We start from the raw sequence: 7,347 nt of genomic DNA, 5'->3' as shown, positions 1-7,347 counted from the left end.
AAGTGCAGGGTCTTCAGCGTATAAAATCTTGTAACATATTCCCATTCATTATGTAAAATCAAAACTACTTTAGAGGCACATTCGTTATTTACTAAACAACCCACAAAACAAAAAAAAAAAAAAAACTGGCTCTATTTGCTAATCATTTCACGGACGTTTGGTCTAAATAAAATCGTGGAACTAGCGGAACTATGCGTTTCCAATCACGTCTTTTCATGTAATGGTGGTTTTAGATGGCTGAATTCCTCTAAGCCTTGCTCTAACATTATCTATGTATGGCGTACTTTTAAACCGTAAAAACGAACTTGATTACGGTTAAATGTATGGTCTATATGATTTATGTGGATGCCATATTGACGTTGGATATGAAAAAGGATTTTAAAAAATGTGGAATCCGATATGGGGAGATTTTAACTCTTTTAAACCAAACTACAAGCTCACAACATAAAAAAACCCCACTATTTTGATGTCATACATCAATTCCTTTAATAACGTTAGACGAGAAAGCCAATTATTTAAGTTTGAAAGCCCTAAGGATTAAAGTTACCCATGCGTAATAATATTTCAGCCCATATTCTGAAGATTACCAGCCATACAGTGAAAGTTAAGCCTATTGCCATCTAACCAACATGACATTTAGACTTTATCTTCTTAAAGGAAGCTTTACTTAATTACTTATAGGTTTAATAAAACATTGGCAATAATTAAAACTGTGAAAAGTTTTTAAATTTTCCAGTTTTAATAAATATCTTTAGAGTTTATGCTTTCTCGCAAACACTGTGCCCCCTCCCCGGCTTTTTTTTTTTTTTTTTTTTTTTTTTTTTTTGGAATACTCCGAGATTAATGTATACTCTAAAAATTAACTTGGCTGTTCAGTTAGATCTGTAAATGACTTGATATCGAAAATGGACGTAAATATGAAATACATTAAAACATAAAATGGCGAAAAACAAGTACCCGATACATGATTAACACTAATTGAACATCACAGGATGCGTAACTCCCACTCTCTCTATATATACACATATATATTATATTTACATACATACATTATACATACACACACACACACACACACACACACACATATATATATATAATATATATATAGTATATCATATATATATATATATATATTATATATATATATATAGTATATATGTGTGTATGTATGTATGATGTGTATGTAATATATATATATATATATATATATATATTATATATATAATAGATATAATATATATATATAATAATATATATGTATGTATGTATGTATGTATGTATGTATGTATCTATATATATATATATATGTGTGTGTCTGTGGGGTATGTATGTATGATGTATGTATGTATATATATATATAATATATATATATATATATATATATATATATATGTGTGTGTGTGGTGTGTGTGTGTGGTGTGTGTGTATGTATGTATATATATATATATATATATATATATAGATAAATATATATATATATATATATATATATATATTATATATATATATATATATATATCCTCTGTTGCCCAAACTTGTGAGCTTGGCATCTGGTATTTGGTTAGCTTTACTTTGGAGCAATGCAATGCAATGTGTGTGTGTGCGTGTGTGTGTGTATTACAGCAACAGGAGTAACATTGCTATCCCCATTCGTTGCTCGATCAGCTTGGCTTAAGCATTTGCCCCTTGATTATCCATTGGGCAAGGAGTGAGACTAACAACCACATCCCATGAATGTTTTATCCACATCCCATATTTTATGTGAGCAAGGTAACACATAGTACCACTTCCTCTAAAAAAGAAAGAAAGAAAAAAAGCACATATGGGTGGTATTACGAAGTGCTACTAATTTCCCAGTTTGCAGCAAGAATTTAAGGGATAATACAGTAAGTCCTAGAAGCCTCCATGGGGCTTATAATTATGTCCTCAAGGAGTCTGACTATTCTTGGTGGTCACCTATCTAGGTATAGGCTACTGACCAAGTCACAGTAAGTGGTAGACTTAGATAAGAGAGCAAAAATGTGGTAAAAGAAGGCCATTGTTCCAATAAAACCTGTCGAATGCAGAGTTAAACAATTGCCCGGTGATTTGAACGGTTTGCAAACTATTCCAGTAAAGCTTGGCTAACTGATGTGAAAGTGCATTTCATAATTGACAACAATAACTTTTACATTCACAGGTCCAAGCTTTATTTATAATACCAAAATTGCATTTGCTTACTGTAAAATACATGAAAGACAAAAGGGTAATTTTGCCCTCCGAGGGGGACACGCAAGCGTTTGGAAGACCGATGTCTAAAGATTTGCTCTGATAAGGAAGGATATTTACATGAAGCTGAGCTTAATGCAAAAGCACCCACAAATGTTTAAATTCTAAATGATAAGGAGTTTTCACGTACATACAACATTCCGCAGTTTGGAGAACTCTGTGATTTCCCTTACCTTTAATTAGCCGACGGCTTTATAACCAAACGCCGCAACAAATCGATGTAAACCGACGATAACGACCGATAAGCCTAAGACGTCGATGTGCTGCTGTTCGAACAATGACGATTATTGTTTACGAGAACCTAAAGAACAAACTATTGCTTTTCTTGATCAGCGGTGTAGTAATTGTCGTCACACACGGGATGTAGTACACTTCGATCGCGGAGATGCAGAACGCAAGCTCTTTTATCGATTAAGTTCCTCGCACTCGCTATCTTTACACAAACTAAAACGCCTTTAAAATTTGTTTCTTTACCAGGCCACCCTGGCATGCCGTACGACATCCAGACCGACTTACAACGAAAAAACAACGCTCTAAAGTATTACGCACAGAAATATCTAATGTTCCTCCTAATCTTGAAAATCAATTCTAATTATTCAGAAAGAAACTGGTAATGCATTTGCTGAGTTTATCACTGACATACGAGTAATAGAAAAAGACTAGTTCCTAATTCGTGCGTCTGGCAGGTAGCAGATGCATCATGAGCGCCGAGCGGGACTCCTCTGCTTTCACTGTCATACTCGTCCTGAAGGTCGACGATGAAAGATGATTCTTCGGCGGCCCCGCAATCCGTGCCGAACGTGTTCTACGGTATCGACGGCGAAAGGATTCTGTGAAAGAACCGCCTGCATTGGAGATCGAGTCTACCGAGTGCCCCGTTTCGAATAGGAACCACGTCCTAAAGTGAAAAAGCCGACGGTGGACTGTTCGCAACAGACGTGCGGGAGCTTACCAACCTTGTTAGGAAGATCGTCTTCGCTGTAATTAACTCTCTAGGAAGATCGTCTTCGCTGTAAGTAATTAACTCTCTCTCTCTCTCTCTCTCTCTCTCTCTCTCTCTCTCTCTCTCTCTCTCTCTCTCCAACATTACACAGGAAGGTAATACATAATCCACGGCTGAAATTAACATGACCAAGGGATGGTTCTTCATGTCCATATATATACGCACAGAGATAACTAACAATACGCTATGCGTAATTTTCGTAGGCCTATAGTCTAAAGCCCACGACGTAGCCCAAGGCTAAAGTATCATGGTTGTAACTTAACTTTTAAAATGTTCAGATTTTAGTCCGAAGCTTTCAGATTATGAGTTGTGCAAGGAAGGAATGAACCAGTATAAAAATAGGGCAAAAAAAAAAAAAAAAAAAAAAAGTAAGCCGGTTAAAGAACGGCCAAGATGAAGTTTAGTTGCATTGAAAATCTAGTTCAAACTGGGTGATGAAATTTTAATGCATGTCATCTCTCTGGGACAGACTTTGGCGAAGTAACTTAAAATATATATTATATATATATATATATATATATATATATATATATATATATATATATATATATTATAGGTACTACATGTATTTATATTGAAGGTTATTTTACCTAGCTAGGATATTGTATTGAAACCACCGACTTTTAACTAATTGTCCTTGTTCCAAAGTTATTCAGAGTTCGGTGTGCCAACCACGTATATGGTATTCCATGCCGGTCACCTTTTCAGGGTATGGATCATACATACACAGTGTGGTCTAATGCCCCAGATTAGAGATAGAAGTATTATTTTTTTTTTTACTTGACCTTAAAAGAGGTAACCCTTCCAGTGCCTAGGTAGGTAGGGCTTTGGGATGAGGCTGTTAACGGTTCTTGCTCCAGTATGGACTCAAGGGGATTGTGTGCCAGGAACGTTTGGCATTTCTTGTCGGTTACCTGCAGGGGTTCGAATTATATAACGGCAGATCAGCAGATTGATAGTACCTATAATTTACACACACACCTTTCCAAGAATAATATACCCAGTCAGACGTAAGGTGTAGCTGTTCATTTGTTACACGTTACACTTACACATATATTATCCAATGGAAGGCATTCCGATTATCGAATCCCGCCCCCTCTCCCCCAACCCCACAATAGTATTGTTTACAATCACTTTAATATAACTGATTTTGCTTGTGATTTAGGCAACGGGAGCATTCTCAGCGTTACCTCTCGAGCCACTACATATTACCTGCCGGTAGTACTACACCATTACTTGATCAAATTCAGTCACAGAGTAATAATTATAATTGAAAAGTATCGTTTTTTTCAGCTTCTCATTTTCGTAAACTATAATACTGATTGTCCAGTACTTGAATATTAACATGACGTTAAGAATCTTGAGAAAATGTGGTGAAATACTCTACTGGCACTCCGAACACACGTAAGTTCCAAAAGAGTCGAGTCACATAGTACAAGAGCAACCCGTCATTAACGATATGAACTATACTTAACATGTAAACACAATGTCACAGCGAAAGAAGGCTAAACTAACCCCCCCCCCCAAAAAAAAAAATATATATATATACTTTCATTCTTAAATGATAGTAATGCACAAGTACCAAACAACAGTAGGCTAATAAAGACAGTGCTCAAGACGACGATGACGGTAACGATAAGTATGCAACCCAACACGCAAAATGTCTAAACTTGAATAACCGCAGTAATCCCTATGTACACATTAAGCACAGATGATGATAGTGGTTTAAACGAAGGTCACAGTAATGATAATAATTGTACCTATAGCAGAAAGCAACGCGCCAAAACGTAAATGATAGTAGCCATACACATACATGTCAGTGGTAGTGATGACAATGATCTTAATGCAGGTAATAATAAGTGATAATAAAGGAATCAACACGCAACGTGACGAAACTTGAATGACAGTAAATGAAAGTATACATGGCAACAGCATAGTGACGTTACTCTTAACATGCGGTGCAATAGTTAATAGTAACGAAGGAAATTGACAATCATCTGTGCGATTGAAATTGTATATAAATAGAAAGTAACAAGAATTATATATTTTAACTTTTATTATTATTATTATTATTATTATTATTATTATTATTATTATTATTATTATTTTGGAAGAAGACCTTCTTTTAAACAAATTCTGTAGAATAAATCCTGTTCTAAATAAAATACCACTTTCAGCATTATTCCCAATAAGAAGTATCGCTGAGCTAGAGAAGCGAGTAATAAGAAAAATAGGAAAGGTAACATATAAGATTAATTCTATGAATTCTGCCATTTTGTTCAACAGTATTATTATTATAGTTTTGGAAGAAATGTTTGGTAATATTATTATTATTATTATTATTATTATTATTATTATTATTATTATTATAGTTTTGGAAGAAATATTTGGTAATGGAATATTAAAAATTTTGGGTCCGTAATCCTTCACTTATATCAAATCTTAATTTCCTCCTTCTCATGGCATAATGAACTTCGTCTGGGCACCGTGAAGCTTTTAACTTTTGAATATGTCATTGCTCTTGACATACCTAAGTAGATGAATTACCCGCTCCTCCAAAGTAGGGAGATTATCATCCGTATACCGCTGCAGCTTAGGAGGGCAAACCACGTTCTGGACCAGTGGTTCCTAAACTTTTCCAGTAAGTGACCCCTTCCAGTAGCAACAAACCTACCATGACCCCCCACCTTTAGAAGCCTTCTGAAAATGTACTTATTTCCAATGGCGCAATACATTTTAAACATTAAGTTAGAGATAAGTCACAGCAGTAAGAGTAATAACACACATAAATGCTTATTAATGTTTACTATCAAGGACTGATTTAATCATGCATTTTAACTAACAAAAATCCCTAATCATTAAAAAAAATTCAAAATCCTGGATCCTCCATGACCCCCAGAACATAAGGCACTGCAAATAACCTATCTAACCACGTCTGTCCTAACATAAGGCATCAGGTCCTTACCCTAGCACACGGTATTAGTTTGACAATATTGCATAAACTTACCTCTATCTGAATCATATCAGTGGGATTGACACCTGCAGACTGGTCAGGATCTACCGTAGATGTTGAAGGCCTCGGGATATCAAATTGTGGAAGGTTAGCTGTCAGCCCGTGCCTCACGAGCCATACGCTCGTTGTCTCAGTGCACTAAACACGACTGGTCTTAAACCTTTAAAAATTTATTACATATGTAAAGGACAGTAAAGTTGATCGACTTAAAAAATCAAGTATAAAGGTAAGATTTGCCAAATTAACGATGAGAAGACTCGCATAAGCATTCCTACAGCACCTTATCTTCCGTTAAGTGGATTTGAACAGTGTTATAACATGGATATTACGACGAGGTGCTGGTTTGCGTCTGCCCTTTTACATTATGAGAGAACAAAGAAACAGGATTAATGCATCCTGCAGGGAAATAAATATTAGCATTGGCAGGTTACTTACCTTTTATTTTGTTGCTATTGTTTCTCTTGTATTCTTGTAGCTTTTGATATATTTTTATTCGCTTGAGATTCACCCCAAAAGAAAATGGGTAGTGGTTCAAAGAAAATGTGTATCATCAATCGTATTGTGCCTATATATAATCGTCTCTTGTAGTAGGCTACGCTAAAGAGAGAGATTTGAAAGTATTACACTCTTTTACATCAAATATGGACATAACTTCCATAATAAACAATATGGAGAATAGCAAGGATCCATTCCATCGGAAGCCGTAGTGCGATTCAAGCTTTGCAGCTGTTTAGTTTCACGGAACTGACATTATGCGAGTAGTAGTACCTGAAACATTGCGAAAACAATATAGCGCTGGATTACGCCATCAAAATTTCGTGTGGTTACCATAATCTGAGGCTTCATAGGATGTCAAGTCTGTTAACCTCTTTCCTTCTATGTATGAATGACCTATGCTTTTATGAAATTTCAAAGAGAATTGCTGGTGATTATCTTCCTTAAGGGCTATCATTGAGAGTTTCATAGTAGACTGAGGGTATGTAGAAAGACGAATTTCGTTCCATCGCTTTAGTTCATTTTTTTTTAATAGCATGGTGACAATATACAAACGCACTCGGTC

At 35.4% G+C, this 7,347-nt stretch overlaps 1 protein-coding gene and 1 long non-coding RNA gene across 4 annotated transcripts in view; one reads left to right on the top strand and one right to left on the bottom strand.

Annotated features, from left to right (window-relative positions):
* Positions 1-2,725, bottom strand: part of LOC135215419 (phenoloxidase-activating factor 2-like) — a 487,719-nt gene extending 484,994 nt beyond the window's left edge. The window contains exon 1 of the mRNA XM_064250030.1: positions 2,445-2,725. The gene's annotated coding sequence lies outside the window, so the exon portion shown is untranslated. The remainder of the gene's footprint in view (positions 1-2,444) is intronic.
* A 291-nt stretch (positions 2,726-3,016) lies between these two features.
* Positions 3,017-7,347, top strand: part of LOC135215417 (uncharacterized) — a 26,511-nt gene continuing 22,180 nt past the window's right edge. For all 3 annotated transcript variants that reach the window (XR_010314678.1, XR_010314677.1, XR_010314676.1), the window contains exon 1: positions 3,017-3,283. This is a non-coding gene — a long non-coding RNA (uncharacterized LOC135215417). The remainder of the gene's footprint in view (positions 3,284-7,347) is intronic.

Source organism: Macrobrachium nipponense, chromosome 5, assembly GCF_015104395.2.
Source record: "Macrobrachium nipponense isolate FS-2020 chromosome 5, ASM1510439v2, whole genome shotgun sequence".
Classification (NCBI taxonomy): domain Eukaryota; kingdom Metazoa; phylum Arthropoda; class Malacostraca; order Decapoda; family Palaemonidae; genus Macrobrachium; species Macrobrachium nipponense.
This window is presented reverse-complemented; position numbering and strand designations above follow the sequence as displayed.